Source organism: Mustela putorius, unplaced genomic scaffold (assembly GCF_011764305.1).
Source record: "Mustela putorius furo isolate JIRA1106 unplaced genomic scaffold, ASM1176430v1.1 tig00000585_pilon_pilon_pilon, whole genome shotgun sequence".
Lineage (NCBI taxonomy): Eukaryota > Metazoa > Chordata > Mammalia > Carnivora > Mustelidae > Mustela > Mustela putorius.
The window spans coordinates 263,191-286,735 of record NW_025421424.1 but is presented as its reverse complement, the minus strand read 5'-3'; the positions used below and the strand labels follow the sequence as shown (position 1 = coordinate 286,735).

The following is a 23,545-nucleotide window of genomic DNA, read 5'->3' as shown; positions in this document are numbered from 1 at the left end:
GTTTGTCATTTAAGACCTTTATTTACTTGTTGCTCTTTTGCTTGGAGGATCTATCCATTTCAGTGAGGGGAGTGTTAAAGTCCCCTTCTATTATTGTATTATTGTTGATGTGTTTCTTTGATTTTGTTATTAATTGGTTTATATAGTTGGCTGCTCCCATGTTAGGGGCATAGATTTTTAAAATTGTTAGATATTTGGGGAACCTGGGTGGCTCAGTGGGTTAAGCCTCTGCCTTTGGCTCAGGTCATGATCTCAGAGTCCTGGGATCCAGCCCCACACCAGGCACTCTCCTCAGCAGGGAGCCTGCTTCCCTCTCTCTCTCTGCCTGCCTCTCTGCCTACTTGTGATTTCTCTGTCAAATAAATAAAAAAAAATTCTAAAATTGTTAGATCTTCTTGTTGGACCGACCCTTTGAATATGATATAGTGTCCTTCCTCATCTCTTATTAGACTCTTTGGCTTAAAATCGAATGGATCTGATATAAGGATTGACATGCCAGCTTTCCTTTGATGTCCATTAGCATGGTAAATTGTTTTCCACCCCCTCACCTTAAATCCAGAGGTGACTTTGGGTCTAAAGTGACTTTCTTGTAGACAGCATATTGATGGCTTTTCCACTGCCAATCTAATATTTTTACCATTATAAGTTACGGACTTCTTGTCCCGGGCTGCCTTCAGGATTTTATCTTTGTCACTAAGACTTGTGAATTTTACTGTTAGATGATGGGGTGTAGACCTATTGTTATTGATTTTGAGAGGGGTTCTGTGTGCCTCTTGGATTTTGATTTTGATGCTTGTTCCCTTTGCCATATTAGGGAAATTCTCTACAATAATTCTCTCTGGTATACCTTCTGCTCCTCTCTCTCTTTCTTCTTCTTCTGGAATCTGAATTATTCTAATGTTGTTTCATCTTATGGTATCACTTATCTCTTGAATTCTCCCCTCATGGTCCAGTAGTTCTTTCTCTCTCTTTTGTTCAGCTTCTTTATTCTCTGTCATTTGGTCTTTTATATCATTAATTCTCTCTTTTGCATCATTTTTCCTAGCAGCAAGAGCCTCCATTTTTTATTGTACCTCATTAATAGCTTTTTCGATTTCAGCTTGGTTAGATTTTAGTTCTTTTATCTCTCCAGAAAGGGCTTTGATTTCTCCAGACAGGGTTTCTCTATTATCTAGCACCTTGAGAATCATCATTCCGAACTCTAGATCTGACATATTGCCAATGTCTGTATTGATTAGGTCCCTAGCCTTTGATACTGTCTCTTGTCCCCCCCCCCCCGTGGTGAGTTTTTCTGTCTTGTCATTTTATCCAGATAAGAATATATGAAGGAGAGAGTAAAATATTAAAAAGGTACCAAAGACCCCAGGAAAATGTGCTTTAACCAAATCAGAAGAGGCCCCAAATCTTGGGTGGAAGAGAGAGGTTAAAAAGAAGTTCAGGGGAAAAAAAGAAAACATATAAAAAAGGAAAAAAAATATATATATATATATATATATAGACTGGTGAAGAGAACAGAGTCACAGAGTCACCCACTTAATTTTGGAAGTCTTTTGGTCTCTTAGAAGAAACTACCTTCCAAAATTTTATAGAATGAAAATACACACACACACACACACACACACACACACTACACAAAATAAGGGTAAAGACGATGAAGGGATGGAATATGACACTAAAGATGAAATTAAAAAAAATTCTAAAATAGGAGTGGAATAAGATAAGTTGTTTGGAAGTATAAAGAATAAAAAGTGGAGAGAATTTACTCAGGCTGGAGACTAGAGCAAAGTCCTGTGCCTGATTTATGGTATATTTTGATCTATTAGAAGAAGTTGCATCCCAGATTTTTTTTAGAAGAGAAAACCTTATGTGTATAAAAAAAAATCAAGTTAGATACAATATAGGATAAAATATGACTATATTAAGGAAGGTTCAAAAATATTTTTTATGAAAGGTATTGTTAAACTAGTTAAAAATGGTAAAAGGGAAAGATTAAAAAGTTAAAAAATTAGCATAAGAAAAAAATTAAATTAAAAAAATTAAATTAACTTTGCAAGGCTAAAGAATCATGGGGAGAAAGGCATGAATTCCATGCTTTGCTTTCTCCTCATCTGGAATTCCACTGTTCTCCTTGGTAAGCGAACTTGGTCTTGGCTGGATTTATTGCTGATCCCCTGGGGGAGGGACCTATTGTAGTGATTCTCAAGTGTCTTTGCCCAAGGCAGAATTTCACCGCCCTTACCAGGGGCTGGGTTAAGTAATCCACTTGGGTTCACTTTCAGGAGCCTTTTTTCCCTGAATGCTTTCCATAGAGTTCTGGAGGACGGGAATGAAAATGGCTGTCTTTCATTCTCTGGCCCATAGCAGCCAAGAGCTTGGGGCCCCACTCCTCAGTGCATCCTTGGAGGAAAGCGCTCAATCACTCCTGTCTCCCAGGCCTCTGGCCATGCTTTGAGCTCACCCAGCCTGCGGCCAAGCTTCTCCGTCTCTGGCACACAGCCCTGTCTGGAGTTTCCAAACCCAGAAGATCCCTGCACTCTTCCAGGGGGGTCCCCCGGATCTTGTGTGATCCCCACTCAAAGAGCAGTGGCCAGACTGTCCCAAGGATCACAGTTTAAGGTAACCCGGAGTTAAGATCTCACTCCTCGGCTCTGTCTCTGTAGCTGGCTTCACCGCTCTAACACCTGCAAGCTCTGTGACACTCAGACACCCCAAATCCTTCTGTGATCTCACAGAACCTGAGAACACACTGTCCCAGCATGGGCTTCACCCTGACTTAGCCTCTGGAGCGATGTCCCTCAGTGGAACAGACTTTAAAAAGTTCTGATTTTGTGCTCCATTGCTCAGCTGCTTGCAGGGAGCCGGCCCCTCCCCCCGCGGTCTATCTTCCTGTGGCTTTGGATTCACTTCTCCACAGGTCCTGCCCTCCAGAAAGTGGTTGATTTTCTGCTTCTAGAATTGCTGACCTTCTTCTCTTTGATCTCCTGTTGGATTTGTAGGTGTTTGGAATGGTTTGATAAACTAGCTCATCTCCTGCTACCTAATGTCATCTCAGCCTGCTACTCCTCCGCCATCTTGACTCCTCCTCCTCCACTCATTTTCAGAAAATCTAGCACCTGGTTCTAAATTACGGAGTACGTCTTACCTAATATTAAACCTAATAGTGACATTTTGTGTAATGGGGAAAGAGGTGAGGTCATGAGCATATTTTCACAGGCTTCTCACCTATGAAACTTCATCTCTCTCCAGCCTTTGTACATTGTCCTTCTATGCAAGTTGTATTTACTATCTAGAGAGTTTCCATGATTCTTTATTTTTCTGACCTTATCATTCAAAGATAATTTTTTGAATTTATAAAAGGTTATGGCCTTACATTCTTATAATGTTGATGTGTTACCAGGATTCACCACTGAAATGTTAATACTGTTCTGATGTTAAAAAAAAGAAAAGAAAAGAAAAGAAAATATATCCAAAGCAGATGACATTGTGATTGAAATGCACAGCTCCAAAGATATCTGCTTGAGTAAATTTAGAAAAGTGATTAGGTGATATCTCAATGTGGTTTTAATTTGAATCTCCCTGAGGGCTAGCGATGATGAACATTTTTTCATGTGTCTGATAGCCATTTGTATTTCTTGATTGGAGAAGTATCTGTTCATATCTTCTTCCCATTTTTTGATATGTTTGCCTGTTTCGTGTGTGTTGAGTTGGAGGCATTCATTATATATTCCGGATATCAACCTTTTGTCTGTACTGTCATTTGCAAATATCTTCTCCCATTCCGTGGGTTGCCTCTTTGGTTTTTTTGACTGTTTCCTTTGCTGTGCAGAAGCTTTTGATTTTGATGAAGTCCCAAAAGTTTATTTTCGCTTTTGTTTCCTTTGCCTTTGGAGACATATCTTGAAAGAAGTTGCTGTGGCTGATATCGAAGAGATTACTGCCTATGTTCTCCTCTAGAATTCTGATGGATTCCTGTCTCACGTTGAGGTCTTTTATCCATTTTGAGTTTATCTTTGTGTAAGAGAATGGTCGAGTTTCATTCTTCTACATACAGCTGGCCAGTTTTCCCAGCACCATTTATTGAAGAGACTGTCTTTTTTCCACTGTATATTTTTTCCTGTTTTGTCGAAGATTAATTGACCATAGAGTTGAGGGCCCATATCTGGGCTTTCTACTCTGTTCCACTGGTCTATGTGTCTGTTTTTATACCAGGACCATGCTGTCTTGGTGATCACAGCTTTGTAGTAAAGCTTGAATTCAGGTAACGTGATGCCCCCAGCTTTATTTTTGTTTTTCAACATTTCCTTAGCGATTCGGGGTCTCTTCTGATTCCATACAAATTTTTGGATTATTTGCTCCAGCTCTTTGAAGAATATCGGTGGAATTTTGATCGGAATGGCATTAAAGGTATAGATTGCTCTAGGCAGTATAGACATTTTAACAATGTTTATTCTTCTGATCCAAGAGCATGGAATGGTCTTCCATCTTTTTGTGTCTTCTTCAATTTCTTTCATGAGTGTTCTGTAGTTCCTCGAGTATAGATCCTTTACCTCTTTGGTTAGGTTTATTCCCAGGTATCTTATGGTTCTTGGTGCTATAGTTAATGGAATCGATTCTCTAATTTCCCTTTCTGTATTTACATTGTTAGTGTATAAGAAAGCCACTGATTTCTGTACATTGACTTTGTATCCTGCCACGTTGCTGAATTGCTATATGAGTTCTAGTAGTTTGGGGGTTGAGATATCACCTTACACCAGTTAGAATGGCCAAAATTAACAAAACAGGAAACAACATGTGTTGGAGAGGATGTGGAGAAAGGGGAACCCTCTTCCACTGTTGGTGGGAATGCAAGTTGGTGCAGCCTCTTTAGAGAACAGTGTGGAGATTCTTCAAGAAATTAAATATAAAACTTACCTATGACCCTGCCATTGCACTCCTGGGTATTTACCCCAAGGATACAGATGTCGTGAAAAGAAGGGTCATCTGTACCCCAGTGTTTATAGCAGCAATGGCCACGGTCGCCAAACTATGGAAAGAACCAAGATACCCTTCAATGGGTGAATGGATAAGGAAGATGTGGTCCATATACACTATGGAGTATTATGCCTCCATCAGAAAGGATGAATACCCAACTTTTGTAGCAACATGGGCGGGATTGGAAGAGATTATGCTGAGTGAAATAAGTCAAGCAGAGAGAGTCAGTTATCATATGGTTTCACTTATTTGTGGAGCATAACAAAAAGAGCATGGAGGACATGGGGAGTTAGAGAGACGGGGGTTGGGGTAAATTGGAAGGGGAGGTGAATCATGAGAGACTATGGACTCTGAAAAACAATCTGAGGGGTTTGAAGTGGCGGGGGGGAGGTGGGAGGTTGGGGTACCAGGTGGTGGGTATTATAGAGGGCACAGATTGCATGGAACACTGGGTGTGGTGAAAAAATAACAAATACTGTTTTTCTGAAAATAAATAAATTAATTTAATTTAAAAAAAAGTGATTAGGTTTTTTTTTTCCCCTTAAAGCATTTCTTTGTTATCAAGCGTCCATCAGACATATCAAAATGGCTAGCATATTTTTGAAAACATTTTCAAGTCTGTCCTGAAGTGAAATTCTCATATAAAATGATTTATAATCAAGTTTAAAGTATTAAATCTCCTCATTTAACAGATATTTGGAAAGAAAAGACTATTTGGAAATCTTTCTGGAGGAAAAAACATGTTTTTGGTGTCTACAGTAATATAGCATCTGGAAAACAAGGACATTGGGCTTCTTGTTTCTTAGGTGTTGAGTTTGGCATTTCATTCTTAGGGAGGGGCATCCCTCTTTTCTTAGGAATTTTAGATAGATGCGGATTCTCGGGGGCACAGCATACACATCGAATGAATTCAAAATTTTAGGCTAAGAGTTGATATAAAAAATTAATTTATTAGATCATTGCTTTCCCATTTAAGAAAATAAGAATGCAAAGATCAATAAAAATAGACTATGTCACAGAAGTTCACTGGGGCTGGCTCTCTGTGGCAATATCCAAATGAAGATCCACAGTGCGTCTAGCATACAAAAAGATCTTACTTCTGAGGACAGGCACAATGAGCTTATCTGATAAGAAAATTTGCATCAAAAAGTTGAATTTTCACACACATTAAAATTAATAGAATAATCATGACAACTAGGACTGATGTTCAGGCACAGGATAATTTAGTCAACCTAAAGAAACCCCAAATCCTTCCAAACTGAACAACTCTGATGAGAGACAACTAGAAAGTAAAATACCTTAACCTTTACATTATCTGGAAACTAAGAACTGGAAGTTCTAAACATATAGAAACATTCCAATACGGATGCTCAAAAGGTAAACAAATGATCTCTGGTAGCAGAGACTGAATTTGGGGTCAAGAAATGGTTAAAATTAGATGGGGAAGATCTACCAGGCATTTCTCCTTTGTGTCTGGTAGCAACACCCCTGTAAGAGGAGTTGAAGGGAATCACAGTGGATGGGTGGGGCAGATTGTGATTTCATAAACAGTGAATAAGCTCTTTAAGAAGACAGGGAGATCTCTTTATATTTTAGAAAGATTTCTGAGGGAAGAAGGGTAGAATTTTAACATTTGGATTCAAAACACATTAGTTAAATTGAAAACATTGTACTAAACAACATTCCTTAATAATGCTCATGGAGATATTAACGAAGAAATGAATGATTTTGTTTATTCCACAAATAGTGATTGACTGCTGACCCTGGCCCTGTGCTGGGTATAAGCCCAACAATGAGGAATGGTAGAATTGTTTGATAAGTATTTAACATCAATAACGGCAGGAGTTGCAGTTTTCACATGGCCCTTGAAACAACAATTTTCTGTGAAATAGAAAAGAATGGGAATTAGAAAACTATGGTCATCACAGTTTAATGGTATGACTTGTTCAGTAAATATGTGTTGGTTTGAATATATGTAAATTGGATACAAAAACAAAACAAAACAAAAATCTAAAATTCTCCTGCAGACAACATCAAGAATCGTTAAGTGTTTCTCTCATTCTTTGGACCTTTTGGTCTCTCATTTCCCTCACTCAGTCCTGGTTTCTTGGGCTCTGTCTTCCTGAAGACGTGAATTCAATTTTCTGTCATCAGGAACACATGATCCTTTCTGGTATGTGACGTATGGGGGGGAATTATAAAGCTCTAAGGCCCTGCACTCTTCCCTGGTTAGAATCGTGAAACACATACCCAGTTCAGATCAGGTTCTCCATTTGTTACTGAGAAAGGGTCTTAGCCATCTGTGGCTCTCACATTCTCTTCTTTTTAAAAAAATGCCCACCCAGGGGGGCCTGGGTGACCTAGTCCATTAAGCACTTGCCTTCAGCTCAAGTCCTGATCCCAGGGTCCTTGGATGATAATCAGCCTAGAGACAAGATGGGGCTCCCTGCTCAGCAGGGAGACTGCTTCTTCTTCTCCCTCTGCCCCTCTCCCTCTCCCTCTACCCACCCCTCCCCCTTCTCTCACTCTCTCTTTCAAATAAATAAGCTAAACACAAAAACAAAAGCAAACAAACAAAAAACCAACTCTGCCCCAAATAGTCAAAAGTACACGCTATGTTTTCTACTGGAAACACCCACCTAGGACATCACAAAGCATTCTTTTGAGTTTCATTATGGATTCTTGAATGTTTATTTATTCAGGGTCTTATAATCAATATTGGTCATTCTGATCTTGCTAGACAGTCACACTGGGTTGTCTCCAGCATCTGGTGGTATTCATTTTCCAGGGCTGCTACAACAAAGTACCACAAACAAGGTGGCTTAAAATAACAGACATTTATTTTCTGATTTCTTAAGTTCAGAAGTCTAAAATCAAGGTGTTGGTGCTCCCTCTGGACAACCCCCTGACAGAATCCATCCTTGTTTCTTCTATCTTCTGGTGGCTCCAGGGATCACTTGGCTTATGGCTACATGACTCCAATATCTGCCTCCATTTTTACATGGCCTTCTCTGTGTCTTCTCCTCTTCTGTCTCTTCTAAATAGAAGACAGTCATTAGATTTAGGGACCACCCAGATCATTGAAGATGATTTCCTTTTTCTAAGAAATAGTCACAATCCCATGTTCCTTGGATTCGGATATGGACATTTCTATCACCCAGGCGTGCAAACACATTTCTTCTAGTTGTTAGAGGCTTTCTATTTTTAGAGTTGTCCAAATAGTGTAGATGGAACTAGCTCTTATTCCATTTTCTGTAATAAACTTTTAGCAAGTGCTTCTGGAGGTCAACTATTATACTAATTATGAGAATACAAAGTTATGTCACATCTCTTGGGTTTCTCCCCAAGGTACAGGTTCCCTTGAATGAGAAAAATTGTGCTCCAAGTGGATGGAAAGCCCATGATTTTAAGGAGCCAGCTTAAGTACTCGCTCAATCGTCCACATTTGGAGTGTCAGAGGATCGAGAGGCCAGTAAACAATCCTAAAGATCTCTTGTAAGAAATCTCCAGGCCATTTTCCTTTTCAAAGTTTTGTTCCAGGTTTCAGGCACCTAATCTGCAAAAGCATACCAGCCTGAGAGTCAGGTCCCTCAGGTTCTATTTCTGGTTCTGCTACTGGATTGCTGTGGGACCTTGCACACCACAGGGAAGGTGGGTGCACTTCCTACAAAGCAAGAGACAAGAGCCTGAGGAGCCCTCTAGGCAAGTCTACCTCATACCCCAGTGAAGCTGGATCCCAGGAACCAAGTGTACCGTCTGGACTCCTCACGCACAGTCTAGGGATGCTCTTCCTGCTGCCAAAGCCACTGATATTCATGTGAAGCTGGAGCTCTGATTTTAGTTTGGTCAAAGGGACTCGGACTCCCTCCTTTGTGTGAATCCTAGAAGTCAAAAGGAAAAACAGTTTGCATTTTAAAGATTTTATTTATTTATTTGACAGAAATCACAAGTAGATGGAGAGGCAGGCAGAGAGAGAGAGAGAGAGAGGGAAGCGGGCTCCCTGCTGAGCAGAGAGCCCGATGCGGGACTGGATCCCAGGACCCCGCCTCAATAGTTTGCATTTTAAAAGCCTTGACTTTTTCTTTTCTTTTTATTTTTTAAAGATTTATTTATTTTGACAGAGAGAAATCACAAGTAGACAGAGAGGCAGCCAGAGAGAGAGAGAGAGAGAGAGAGAGAGAGTAGCAAGCTCCCTGCTGAGCAGAGAGCCCGATGCGGGACTCGATCCCAGGACCCTGAGATCATGACCTGAGCCAAAGGCAGCGGCTTAATCCACTGAGCCACCCAGGCGCCCCAAGCCTTGACTTTTTCTTACTGAGATGTTCTTGTGGTTCACATTGCACTAGAGGAAAATGGGCTGGTGGCCCAGAGCAAGGAGTGAAGGGTTGGGAACTCTGGGCCTCTTCCTGGAGGGGGCAGGCGGGTGCTGTCGCGCAACTTGGGGACTCTGGAAAGGTAAGTTCCCTGCACCTTGTCCCCTAAAGAACTACATTTCCCGAGAGGCCTTGCCACCCACAGCCGGGGGAGGAGGAAGAAGGAGCTCAGAGCCGGCCCGCGAACTAGCGCCTCCGTTGGCAGGTCCAAGTGGGCTGCGCTCGCCCGGCATCCGAAAGGCTGACTCGCATCTCCCGCAGTGCAGCGGGGATTCAGCGTGGACACCGCCTTTTTGCCCCTGGATTTCGCAGTACCTCCCCCCCCCCCCCCCCCCTCCTCCCTAGAGCCTCCTCTGCGGCGGCTGTGGCGGCTGCGGCGGCTGCGGCGACTGCGGCGGCTGCGGCTCAGGCAACGGACACCGCCGTTGGCGGTTGGCTAGGGGTCCGCGCGACAGGGACCCGGATCCTATGCGGTTATTCGCAAGGCGCAGGCGCCCCTGCTCCGCCAGCGGGCGGTTTCCAGAGGCGGTTTCCAGCGGGCGGTTTCCAGCGGCGGCGGGACGTTCCCTGGAAGGAGCCACGGGGTTGCCAAAAAGTCCACCCAGAAGGTGCTGGACCCCGAGAAGGACGGGCTGACGCTGACTGCTGGGTGAGGCCCGCTCTGGGACCCCGGGTTCGGGCGTTCTTGCCCTGACGTGGGCCGGGGGGAGGGTGGGGGCTGGGATGCCGACGGCATGCGGGGGGGCCCGTGGGGGGTGGTGTGAGACCCTCCTTTCCGGGGCCCAGCATTGTTCCCGACTGCGGGCAGTCTGGCCTCAGACTCTGCCCTGTCGCCCAGGGCGTAAACTCACCCCGGATTTGAGCCTGGTCACCTCAAGGCCGGCGGAGCCGCCACTTTCCCCTCCCTGGCAAATCCTGCACTCCAGGTGCTACACAGACACACACGCACACACACTCACACACAAAATAAACTGACACCTCCCCCTCTTGTTTTTTAATTTTTATTTCTGACTCTGACACCTGAAGTAGAGTCTCCAAGTGTTCCCAGCCCAGACTTAACTGAATTGTCCTCTCTTCTGTGGGCTCCCTCCCCTTAAATTTTATTTTTACTTTTGAGTTGGAGTCTTCAGAGAGACGGAGCCTCCCAGTGCTCCCAGGATAAATTTAATTGAGCTGTCGTCTATCTTCCCGCGCTCCTCTTATTTTTATTTTGGGTCTGGCCGCTTGGGCTTCCTTGTGTGGTTGGTGTGAAGGGGGCTCCTCCTGTTTGTGGAGGGAGGGGTGGCTTTCCTGGGTTCAAGGAGGCTGCTGCTGCTTTCTTGCCAGGATGACAGTGAGAGTTCTTTGCCGCCTTTCGTTTTTGTTTTTGTGGACTTCTGGGTGGAGGTTCTGTGGAGCCCTGAAGCTCATCCTGGTGGCTGTGAAGTGTCCCCAAGGCTTCCTGTCACCTGCTGCATGTGATCTCTGGCTGCTTTGCTAGGCTGTGTTCTGTTTTTTTTTTTTTCTTCCCCTACTTAGTCTTAACTTTTGTTTAAGACCAAACACCTGTGCTACCTGTGCTGTCCCTAGTGTTTTTGGAGGCTGAGAAAAGGACACCTTGTTTCCTCTGGATGTCTTTTTTATTCTTAAAATGAGGGAAAAAACACACTTGAGGAAATATGACATAAAAGAATTCATTTTATATGTGAGAATTTTAGATAAAGATCTTGTCCATGAGATTAAAACTTGCTAATTATTTCTTTTTATACCCTGTGAAGTACCTCAGAGGACACACACACACACACACACACACACACATCTGGTTCCCAAGTGAGGTTATTTACAATCTCAGATTCCTTGAGGTTTACACTATCTCGTTCAGTTTGGAATGAATGAAAATTAATTACTTACTGTTAGAGATTAGTTTTCAAGAGTTGTGAAAGTGAAGTGTGGTGTTAATTACTTACTGTTAATTACTTACTGTTAGAGATTAGTTTTCAAGAGTTGTGAAAGTGAAGTGTGGTGTCCTTGGTAAACTGACCTGTCTCCTCCCTGTAGTAAAATCTCATGCTCACACAGGTTGCATTGTGCAGAGTTCTTCTAGTGACTGATAAATACTACCGCGGGGACACTTGATAAAGGAACAGATTTGATACTCTGGGACTGTTTCTGTAGAATTTGAACTTTTGTTCTGTCCAAATCTGCAGGATTATGTTGGCTCCATTTTGTAAAGGTGGAATCGATTAAACCTAGATGAGTTTGGCTTCTTAGAGATGCACAGTACATTGTTACCAGTCTGAGAAAGTAGTTCATTTTTGAGACTGTGTAATTGTGGTTTCACTTTAAGGTGCAGTATTTTATTTTGAGGAACTTTCTTTTTTCAGTTCGTTGAGCTCATGATGACCTCAGTTTGTACCACAGGCAGGTTCTTTGATATGAGGCTGTTTTTTGTGGATGCATTTGTTTGTAGAATGACCCAGTGTCCTTTCTGGCTGCAGTCTTACCCATAGGGACTACATTTTTGCAAATGTGTCTGGAGACTTCTAGTGATAATGTCTCACGTAAACTCTGGCCAACAACTCTGGTTTAAAAATGTTAAAGAAATACAGTACATTCATGGACAAGTTCCTAGCACATCATATACCCTATTTGCTTGCTACTTAAAGAAAAAGTCTACTTAGGAAAAAAAATGGTCTCTTGATCTGAAAGACAAGAATTAGCCAAGAGCAAGAAAACTACTGAAGGAAATGAATAGACATTATTGTTGTATTTTTATTTGCATATTTCTTGTAATACTCTTGATTTTCACATATTTTGTCTTCAAGCAATAATAAAGATTTTCTTTTTTACAAAGATGATACCACTGACCTGGATTTCCAGTCGTTGGCAACATCACTTTGGCTGGTTACTTAGCCTGTCTTTGAACCTCGGTTTCTTTACTCTGTCAGATGGGTATGGTCATGTCTACTTTGTAAAATGTGTTGTGAGTATAAGGTATAAATGACTTCAGCTTGCAGCAGGCATGTAATAGTTTCCTCTCCTATTACTGGTCCTCCATCATGAACAGACTAGGAAAAGTATTTTGATAGGTACTTTCCCACACCATCCCTGGTATTTGGATAGTTGCTATAAATTTGCTCTCTCTTTCTAAAAATTAGTCGTGTTAAAGACAACACAAACTGCGAGACACCCAACGAACTGTGGAAAGTAGAGTAGTTCTCATTCCAGTTAGAACTTATTTAGCTACTTTAATCTGATTGTGTATTGTAGATTGGCCTGATACCATTAACCTTATTTTACAAGGGTGGAGACTGAGGACCAGATAGACCTTGCAAGGGGCCAAGCCGTGGATCTATGTGCACATGACCTATATGCATTGTGTTAATTACAGGTAGACCAAAGAGCCATTAGGTCCCCTGACTTCCAGTTCTCCCTGCATTGTTGAAATCATCAATGGGAGAGTAAATGAGTCAACAAAACAAAACAGAAACCAAAAAAAATCCGTGTATTGCTATCTTATTCCAGCAAAGATGCCATGTTTAGTTAAAGGTTGAGTCCCTACTACAAATCCCCATCTATAAATGGTATTGATGTAGCAAGAAGAATGATGTACCAGGAAGCATATAGTATGGCATATAAGTAGATAGTGGCTTCTATGTTGGACTCCATTTTAGGATTCCAAAGGGTCAGAAAAGATCATGAAGAGTGGCACAAACAGAAGGGCCTTTTGAGGAAGGCTTTCCTCATGCTGATCCCTTGAAGGTTGTCTAGACTACTGAGCCACATGTGTAACTTCAAAATTTTTAGTAGCCACATTTAAGAAAGTAAAAAGAAAGAGGTGACATTAATTTTAATAATGCACATTATTGAATCCCACAGCTCTAGTCTGTATTATATCAACAGGTAACCAATATAAAACATTATTATTTTTTTGTGTTCTGTTTTTCATATCAAGTCTTTGAAATCCAGTGCGTGTTGGACACTTCTAGCACGTCTCATTTTACACTAGCTGCATTTTAAGGGCTCAGTAGCTGTATGTGGCTAGTAGCTGCGTACGGGACAGAGCAAGGTTAGCATATGGGAAGCGCAGCAGGAAGGCAGTTCCAAGCAAGGGGAGATGGAAGCTGGTAGTGGAAATACACATGGCAATGATGTAGAGAGGTGAAGTACACCAGCCTGCTCCTTCCTCCTGTCCATTAAGGGAGTCCCAGGGTAACACTGGTCATGAGAAAGAGTGGTAGAATTCTTGCCCTGAGGGTGTTCACAGTGACTAGAGTGGTATGTAGGCCAGGGGTAGGGACAGGACAGTGAGTTGGACTGGGGGATCTTGGTTGGGGGAGAGGAGTGGCAGCCTGACTGGCAGAAACTGAGGCAGTTTGGGGGTCAGATCACAAAAGGTGTTGTTCGTGTGAGTTGGAAGCTCCTATCTTACTTTGCAGGTGGGAGGGCCCTCTTGAAGAATGCTTAGCAAGTCAAATGATAAGAATTGAGAGCTGCCTGGCTGTCAGCAGGGCGAGGAAAATGGATTGGGGGTGAGTGGTGATGGTAGGGGTGACCCTGCTGGCAGAGAAAGAAGAGACAAATGACAAGGGTCTGAAAGAAGATACTCCATGAATGGAGAAGAGGGGCGGGATTTCAAAGGGCCAAGGCAGCGGGGACCAGTGATTGTCTCAGTTAAGTAATGAAACAAGTGTGTTGAAGCCAGGCGAGGAGTGATCAGTCTGAAGCAGAAGAGATCTGGGAGAAGAGGCCTCAGTCAAGGCAAATCGAGTGACATTGGGGCTTGGTCCCAATATTTGGAACCAGAGTGGAGAGGAGTCTCTCACAAATGCTCTCTATATATTGATGGAGTAAAATGGACTGTTTTGGTCTATTTCCTTTTAAGCATTTGTTACTTTAGATAGGGACAAGTTCGCTTACAATTTTTTTTTAAAGATTTTATTTATTGGGGCGCCTGGATGGCTCAGTGGGTTGGGCCGCTCAGTGGGTTGGGCCGCTGCCTTCGGCTCAGGTCATGATCTCAGGTCCTGGGATCGAGCCCCGTATAGGGCTCTCTGCTCGGTGGGAAGCTTGCATCCCTTCCTCTCTCTGCCTGCCTCTCTGCCTACTTGTGATCTCTCTCTGTCAAATAAATAAATAAAATCTTTTAAAAAAATTATTTATTTATTTGACAGAGAGAGATCACAAGTAGGCAGAGAGGCAGGCAGAGAGAGGGGGAGGCAGGCTCTCTGCTCAGCCCGCATTGGGCTCTCTGCTCAGCAGAGAGGACCCTGGGGCTCCATCTCAGGACCCTGTGATCATGACCTGAACTGAAGGCAGAGGCTTTGACCCACTGAGCCACCCAGGAGCCCCTTGCTTACAATTTTAAATGTTGCCATTTAAAGTTATTTTATTATTTGCATTTTCCTCCCATTTTTATTAACTACAAACATTTGTTGAAACTCTGTGTTGTAAGTTAGCTTACCATTTCCTGGATGGCTGAACTGTTTCCTTCCTTTCGCTCTCTCTTTCTTTTTTTCTCTGATCTGAATAATACTGCTCTAAGCATCTTGGGAAGCAGCTTTGTCTCTATTTTGTGTCATTTCCTTAGGACAGATTCCACTGAAGTCAAATTGCTGGATTTGAACATGTTTATGACTCAGTTGACTGCTCTCATTTCCTAAATGTTGCTCCCAGTGAGCCTACTAGCAGCAAGGATTGAGACTACCATGTGCACTGCAGTCCGACTATCAATAGACACATTGGTGTAATTTGATCATTGGAGGGAGGCATCTTGGAGAATGGGAGTGTCGGGAGGAGGGCCAGAGGAGTTAGGTGGAGATCCTGGCTAATGATAGGGAAAGACGAATTTGGTGTTAGGGGCATTGATTTTGAGAAAAGGGCAAGATCCAAGTGGAGATGTCTAGGAGGTTGTGGGACAGGGGGTCTGGAACATAATAGTAGGGTAGAAAGCTATGGTATGGTTGTTTATTTTCATCCTGGTTCCATCACAACTTCCCACAACCTCTGATGCAGGCAGTGTTCCTACCCTCCACTGAGAGGGTGCAGAAACTGAGGCTCAGTGAGCTTAACTGCTTGTCTGTCAGCACTCAGTCAGTTAGCGGCAGAGCTGGGATTCCTGATTCTAAAGGCCGTGTTGTACCTCTGCTAGTTATCTGACCCAAAAGCATATTTATATATATATTTACCCACCACACTGGATATTAACATAGAAACAAAAGCCCTAGGGTTTTTTGCATGTCTCCCAAAAATATTGCTTGGACTTGTGCTGTTCTCTTCCTAGTCTGTTTTACTAGATTCTTCTAGGGAGACTTAAATGTAGGTAGTCTTATATCTCTAGGGAGACTAGAGACTTCTAGGGAGGCTATATTTGATTTCAGGATGGCAGAAGATAAAAAGACTCCCTTTTTGTTTTCCTGTTTATTGGCCTCTCTGGGCCTTGGGCAGGCTGAGCAGGTGGTAAAATATTCGCATGGATGTTAGTGCCAAAGGACATTCTACAACCAGAGCAAATCCTGAGGTGTAATTTCAGGCTCTTCAGGATGTCTTTGTTTTGTCTCTCTCATTTAACCTTGTTTGAAGCAAAGTCACCTTGCCATAATGCTCACTTTCCTAATTTTTCATCAGTTACCAACATTTTATATTTGTAGCGTCAGGAACGTGAGATGAACTTTGGACACAGATGTGTTTATCCGAAATACACTACTCCCTGCCTCTAGGGCTCAGGAATGTCTGGACTTCTGATGAGAGAAGTATGAACCGAGGATAAAAGTCCAATGGAGCTCAGATGTTTTGTTTGGGACAACTGAAAAAGGCTGACTTCCTCCTTTTATTCTGAGAAGAGAGTTAATTGATAGGTCCAGAATATTTTGATGTAAACTTTTTTTTTTAAAGGTTTTATTTATTTATTTGACAGAGAGACATCACAAGTAGGCAGAGAGGCAGGCAGAGAGAGAGAGAGGAGGAAGCAGGCTCCCTGCTGAGCAGAGAGCCCGATGCGGGACTCGATCCCAGGACCCTGAGATCATGACCTGAGCCGAAGGCAGTGGCTTAACCCACTGAGCCACCCAGGCGCCCTGATGTAAACTTTTTTTAACTTGTATTTTGATTTTGTTGGTGTTTTACTTGTAATTGGGCATGGATCATTTTACTAGCTGTTTAGAATACTGACCTTTCTACAGATAAAACTGTAGAGAATTGTTCATTTTTAAAAAATTGTCTTTCAAAATGGCAAATTGATTCCACTTAAACTTTAAGTTGTTTTTTTTTTTAATTTATTTTTTTATTATCAACATAACAGTATTCATTATTTTTTCACCACACCCAGTGCTCCTTGCAATCCATGTCCTCTATAATACCCACCACCTGGTACCCCGACTCCCACCCCCCCCCCCCCCACCCCTTCAAAACCCTCAGATTGTTTTTCAGAGTCCATAGTCTCTCATGGTTCACCTCCCCTTCCAATTTCCCCCAACTCCCTTTTCCTCTCTAACTCCCCATGTCCTCCATGCTATTTGTTATGCTCCACAAATAAGTGAAACCATATGATAATTGACTCTCTCTGCTTGACTTATTTCACTCAGCATAATCTCTTCCAATCCCGTCCATGTTGCTACAAAAATTGGGTATTCGTCCTTTCTGATGGAGACATAATACTCCATAGTGTATATGGACCACATCTTCCTTATCCATTCGTCTGTTGAAGGGCATCTTGGTTCTTTCCACAGTTTGGTGACCGTGGCCATTGCTGCTATAAACACTGGGGTACAGATGACCCTTCTTTTCACGACATCTGTATCTTTGGGGTAAATACCCAGTAGTGCAATGGCAGGGTCATAGAGAAGTTCTATTTTTAATTTCTTGAGGAATCTCCACACTGTTCTCCAAAGAGGCTGCACCAACTTGCATTCCCACCAACAGTGGAAGAGGGTTCCCCTTTCTCCACATCCTCTCCAACACATGTTGTTTCCTGTCTTGCTAATTTTGGCCATTCTAACTGGTGTAAGGTGATATCTCAATGTAGTTTTAATTTGAATCTCCCTGATGGCTAGTGATGATGAACATTTTTTCATGTGTCTGATAGCCATTTGTATGTCTTTATTGGAGAAGTGTCTGTCCATATCTTCTGCCCATTTTTTGATATGATTGTCTGTTTTGTGTGTGTTGAGTTTGAGGAGTTCATTATAGATCCTGGATATCAACCTTTAAGTTTTTTTAAAGGAGGAATATGTTATTGTACTGTAATATATAAAAGTAGTAGACAACTATGCTGTCTTCAGATTTAAAAGATATTTCAGTTCATTACACATTTTCTCATGAGTGTATGAATGAGTGTGTGTGTGTGTCTCTCTGTCTGTCTATCTGCTCGGGAGGGCTGTGTATTTAGATATTCATAGGGCAGAATCCCAGAACCTATGCCTCTTGGAGAGGTTGCCATTGCTTCCTGAGGGAGATGCGGTCTGAGGTGGATTTGGAGTGATGAATATGAGGTTTCCCCGGGGGACAGATTGGGGATGAGGGGATTGCAGAGAGAGGAACTTGTGTGAAGACAATGGTGTGGCCACCATGGAGTTTAGTGTCCATTGGCTTTTATCCTGTGGTGTGGTAGTTCTTGGGAGCCAGGAAGACCTAAGTAGAGGGTAGGGGCCAGATCTAGTTTTGCCCCCTTGATGATTGGCCCAAGATTCTCAGACTTTCTGAGATTTGAAACATGAGTGCCAGGGGAGTGTGAGCTCCCACCTTTTGGATCGCAAACCCTGAGGGTATAGCAGATGCTGCCAGCGTTCATCTTTCCCCAGTGTGGAGGGAGCCAACCTCAAATGGAATCCATAATGAGAGGGAAGCGGGGCAGAGAGATGGAGGATGAGAGGAGTGCAGCAGACCCTTTGTGAGCGGAGAGGTCGGCTGTGTCTGTGCCATCTCCAACTCTGAGTTTCTTGGTTGCAGGTGTCAGTAACACCCTGTTTTTGCTTCAGCTAGCTTGAGTCATAGTTCTGGGTCTTGAAGTGGAAAGAATACAGATTCATATGCCAGAAAGAGAGGGAGGAAATCCCAGGTCAAGGATGGGTGGGTGGGTTGGTATGTGTGGGTGTGCTTTTTCTGAGAGCTGAGCCAATTGATCTTATATATATGTAGAAGAAGGAACTAATGAAAGAGCAAAATTGAAGAAGCCGTGCAGAGAAGGGGAATACAAATGATGGACAAAGGTGAGGCCTTCAGTGGGATGAAGGGTGTGGAGCAGATCAGGCTTGACAAGAGGGACATCACTTCCTCTAAGGCCACTTGGAGGAACTAAGAATGGGGTCCTAGATGTGGAGGGAGCTCTCTTGCCCTGGCTTCTGTTTTCTCTGTGAAGGTAAAGAGGTAGACCTGGCTACTGAGCCAGTTTTCTTGCCCGTGTAGTAATAGGGACTAAGGGTGTCTTGTTCCCTCTCCCATGCCTTAAAACAAAGGAATTACTGTAATCAGTAAGACCTGTTACTGATTATTGTTGTTCTTTGAGGGAACACTCTCATAAATGCATTTAACTTACGTATTCAGTAATTGGCCAGAAGCCAGGAAATGTATATATATGTAAAACAAGGACAGTTAGGGAGTGCACATATTGTTTGGCCTTCCACTCAGTGACTATGTGTCCCCGAGTGCAGTGGGTGGGCCCAGGGAAGTGCTGTGTTCTCAATGGTCTTCCTTCCTTCATGCCTCTCCTCTGTGGGACCATCTGTCCTGCTGGGTGTGGCTCTAGTGGCTAAGGGTAATTTTGATCTTCTCCATTTTTGCCTTGAATGCCACTTCACCTCACATAAGATGTCTTGGGATTATACATATTCGTGTGGCACCTTGCCCTTTTGCAGTGTTTTCTTATATTCTCATTGGATCAATATGCTGCCCGAAGCTACCAGTTCAGAAAGGACTTACCTTTCAGATTCTTAGTCAAACTTTGTTTCTGACGTAGTTCTGAATGTCCATTTCAAGTTTTTAACTGTGATTTTTATAAAAGAGAGATTTCATTACCATTTTTATGTCTTTTGTATTATTTTAGAAACTGAACCCACATCTGAAAGGCCTTTTAACAGTAAATATTTCATTTTACTATTGCAACTGTGCTTTAGCCTAAAAAGATAAGGAGCCCTGTGATATTGTCTTGCGTTTGATTTTAAGTGATGGCACATATTCACTGAACGTCAACCAGGGTTTCAAGGACAAATAGTTACTAGTGACACTGCCTGTGCCCCACTGTGGGACCATGAGAATGTATCACTTAGGCCTCTGCTTTGGGGATCATGACTGACTGATGGCTCCAGCTGCTGCCCTCTAGATTCACCACCACTTCTTAGCCAAAGCTGAGCTTTCTTTGGCTACTTGCAGTTACTGAGCAAGTGGGGCTACTACTGTGGTCCACTCACGCAAGATCCAGATGCCTCTGAAGGGTGACTCTGGCATGAGGACTCCCAATGGGTTGGTCAAGACCCTCTTCAGATTGAGTTGGGAGTCTGAAATCCTCCCTTCCAGCCTTCCTTCCTTCCCTGTCTCCTTCACAGGGAGTCAGACCTGCATTGTGGTTCAACCTCCCCATGCCTTCTCAGGTCTCTCCCTTTTCCCCTTCACAGCCAGTTCCCCCAATAAATCTCCTACAGGTGTAATGCTGTCTTGGTGTCTCCTTCTCAGGGAGCCCAAACTGACACACCATCCCTTTCCCCAGAGGTGTCCATCCTACCATCTAAAACCCTTTCAGGAGACAGCGTGAGGACACTACATTTTCCACATCAACTTTCTTTATCCCTCTGCCCTGAGATGATATTTCCTCAGAATTCCCATGGCATTTTGAACTTTGTGTTTGGCATTTATGGCCTTTGGCTTTGTATCTGCTGGATGTTTCCTCCTAGATGATAAATACACTGAGAACTTGAAGAGCTTCTTGTTTATCTGATTCGTTTTGGTAACATACTTCTTTATTTGTAATAGTAATAATTAGCATTTAATCAGCACTTTCCATGTGCCCAGCACTGCCAGAAATACTTTTACGTGAATTATTTCAGGTAATCCTCCAAATAAGGTAGGTAATATTCTCCTCATTTTATGGATGAGATCCAGAGAGGTTAAGAATCTTGTCCAGGGTGACATAGCTGGTAAGTGACAGAGGCAGGGTTTGAATCGAGGCGGCTGGCTCCATGGTCCTGTTGTTCATTTAGCAGGTATTTTTTATTCAGACAGAATATGTTCCAGTTGCTATATCCAGTGTTGGGATTGCCAGAGCTTACAATCCAAGTCTAGAATTAACAACTATTTAAAAAGCAAACCCCAAAACGTGATTTCCAAATAGGCGGGTGTAAGTCTCTGGGAGAGTAACAGCTACCTGATATTTTGAAAAATTTCTAAAAGCCTTCCTGCCCCAATGATTGTTTTCACAAGCCAGTGTTCCCACCGTTAAAGTAGTGATTTGAGACTGAGAATTAAGGTCTCCTGAAAGAGTCCCCTGACCTTCTCCCTTGGGTACATGCACTCATTATCACACCCACCCCTCTAACCCCAAGGAGAAGAGCTGTAGGAGAGGACAAAGTGTGGACAAAAGGGAAAAGAGGTTAGGCAAAGAGGTCAGAGGAGAGGGGCAGCCGGACCAGAGGGCTGTTGGGAAGGATAGGCTTGGGTGAGGCTTCTTTCATGGAAACCAAATTGCAGAGACGCTATTGTAAAATTTTAAATATACAGCAACTGAAACAGAGTCACTGTCCCTCCAAAAGGACTGGTTCTAACTAGGAAAAATTCTTTTAATGAGATCTTTGGTAGTATTTTTAAGACCGCATGGAAGAGAGGGGAACAGTGACATATGTTGCTTCTTTACAACTTCTGAAAGGGATTTAACGTGTTTTATTTCTATATGGTCATATTTCTTGGACAAACAGTGTAAGCCTCCATTTTCCATGGATTTTATGTCTGATAAGAGAAGGATGTGTTTGGCTTATTTAGGCTTGTTGTAGTAGAGCTTACGCTGAACTTTGGGTTAGAGGTAAAATAATATCTTGTGAGTGTGTGTGTGTGTGTGTGTGTGCGCGCGCGCGCGCGCGCGTGTGTCATATTGCAGCTGTTTATTTTGGAGAGAATGGTTCTGATCCTCTCCTTCTGTACCTAAAATAAATATGTGCACAAGCAGACACATCATTTTAACTGAAGTGAAAAGTAAGGAATGAACTGGAAAAATATTTGAAATTTATAGGATAGGATATAGTTATATCCTCAGTACATAAAGAGCGCCTATATATCAACAGGAAAAATTAGAACAAGTGTTTAAATTATACATATATATGTCACAAATGAAGAAGTGATAAGAACCAGTGTTTTAAGTGTCACTTCAGTTCTCTAGGATATATAAACTTACAAATAAGAATGTATTTACCTATTATTTTAGCAAAGTTGCTGGTGTTTGTGTGTGTTAAGACTTTTTTTTAAAGAGTTATTTATTTGACAGAAAGAGATCACAAGTATGCAGAGAGGCAGGCAGAGAGAGAGAGGAAGGGAAGCAGGCTCCCTGCTGAGCAGAGAGCTAGATGTGGGGCTAGATCCCAGGACTCTGGGATCATGACCTGAGCTGAAGGCAGAGGCTTTAACCCACTGAACCACCCAGGCGCCCCTTAAGACTTTTTATTTATTTGACAGAGAGAGAGAGAAAGAGAGATCACAAGTAGGCAGAGAAGCAAGCTGAGAGAGGGGGGAAGCAGTCTCCCTGCTGAGCAGAAAGCCAGACCCAGAGCTTGATCCTGGGCCCTGAGGTCATGACCTAAGCAGAGGCTTACCCCACTGAACCACCAAGGTGCCTGGTGTGTGTTTTTTCCCTTAATGATTCCTCTTGGTTGTCTGTCTTTTCTTTCCAGTATACCTTTGATAGAATTCTAATTTGGTATGATCTCTCTGGAAAGTAATTTGTTAGTATGTGCTAATATGCTAAAAATTTACATATCATTTAGCTTAATTTCCTTTTCTAGGAAATGATGACAGGTACACTTAAAGGCGATTAAAAATGCATTGCAGCATTGTTTTCACAATTAAAGTTTTGTTTATTGAGGTAAATTTCACATAATATAAAATTAATCATTTTAAAGTGAATAATTCACTGGCTTTAGAACATTTACAGTACTGTGCAATCATCACACCTCTATCTAGTTCCAGAACATTTTCATCACTCCAACAGAAAACCCTGTACCCATGAAGCAGTCTCTGTTCTTTCCTCCCTCCAGCCCTGGCAACTACTTGTGTGTGTGTTTAACCAGTTGAGGGATTTTTTTTTTCTTTTTAAAAAAATTCTGTTCCACCCAAGTGATAGTACAGTTGACCCTTGAACAGTGGGTTTCAACTGCATGGGTCCACTTTTATGTGATTTTTTTTTTATAATAACACTACAGAAATGTAAATGTATTTTGTCTTCCTTATGATTTTCTTAATAACATTTTCTTTTCTCTAGCTTACGTTATTGTAAGAATACAGCATACCATGTGCATATTACATGTATACAAAATATGTGTTAATTGTTTATGTTATTGGTGAGGCTTCTGGTCAACAGGCTGTTATGAGTTAAGATTTTGGGGAGTCAAAAGTTAAATGGGGGGAGTAGTCACCCCTAGTCCCTGCATTGTTCAAGGGTTAGCTGTATATGTTGAGCATATTTGTATGAGTCAAGATTCTTGGTTGTAAGTGGCAGAAAGTCTGACTTCAAAAGGAGGGAATTTAATGATACACACAACTATTCCAGGGGTACATTTGGCTTTAAGTATGTATGTATGTTGACAGGGATGTAAGTGGAGTCCAGAACACCCACCCATTCTCATGTCCACTCTCTTTGTTGACCTCCCTGTTGGTGAAAATTATTCCTTTCCACTCTTGGCTCTGTGTTTGTTTCTTTTCTGTGCTTCCATCTCATTGTCAGACTGTCTCTGCCAGGTGCAGGAGAGATGGTCCCTGAAAGCTAGTGACCCTTGAGAAGAGTGTGACCCCTCTGGGCTCCAGATCTTGAGACCACACTGTTTGGCTTTCCATGGGTCATGGACCTGTTCCTGTAGGAGATGGTATACTCTGATTAGCTGGCCTGCCTATTATTTGCCCTGTTCCTAGAGACTGAATCTCATTCTGGCTCATCTATTCCTGAGAAAGTAGTTCTGGAAAGGCATTCTGATACATTCCCACATAAAACAGTACTGCTCATATCTCTGCTTATGCCCATGTGTATCAAGAGA

At 42.5% G+C, this 23,545-nt stretch overlaps 1 long non-coding RNA gene across 2 annotated transcripts; it reads right to left on the bottom strand.

Moving 5' to 3' along the window:
- Window positions 1–6,707: 6,707 nt before the first annotated feature.
- Window positions 6,708–9,678, bottom strand: LOC123392521. Of its 2 annotated transcripts, none has more exons than XR_006607241.1 (4): window positions 9,287–9,481; window positions 8,684–8,852; window positions 7,611–8,008; window positions 6,708–6,852 (listed from the first exon to the last, which is right to left on the bottom strand). It is a non-coding gene; the product is annotated as an uncharacterized LOC123392521 (long non-coding RNA). The 2 variants fall into 2 exon arrangements; XR_006607240.1 differs by lacking the exon at window positions 9,287–9,481 and adding an exon at window positions 9,488–9,678 and having other exon boundaries at window positions 6,709–6,852.
- Window positions 9,679–23,545: the final 13,867 nt, after the last annotated feature.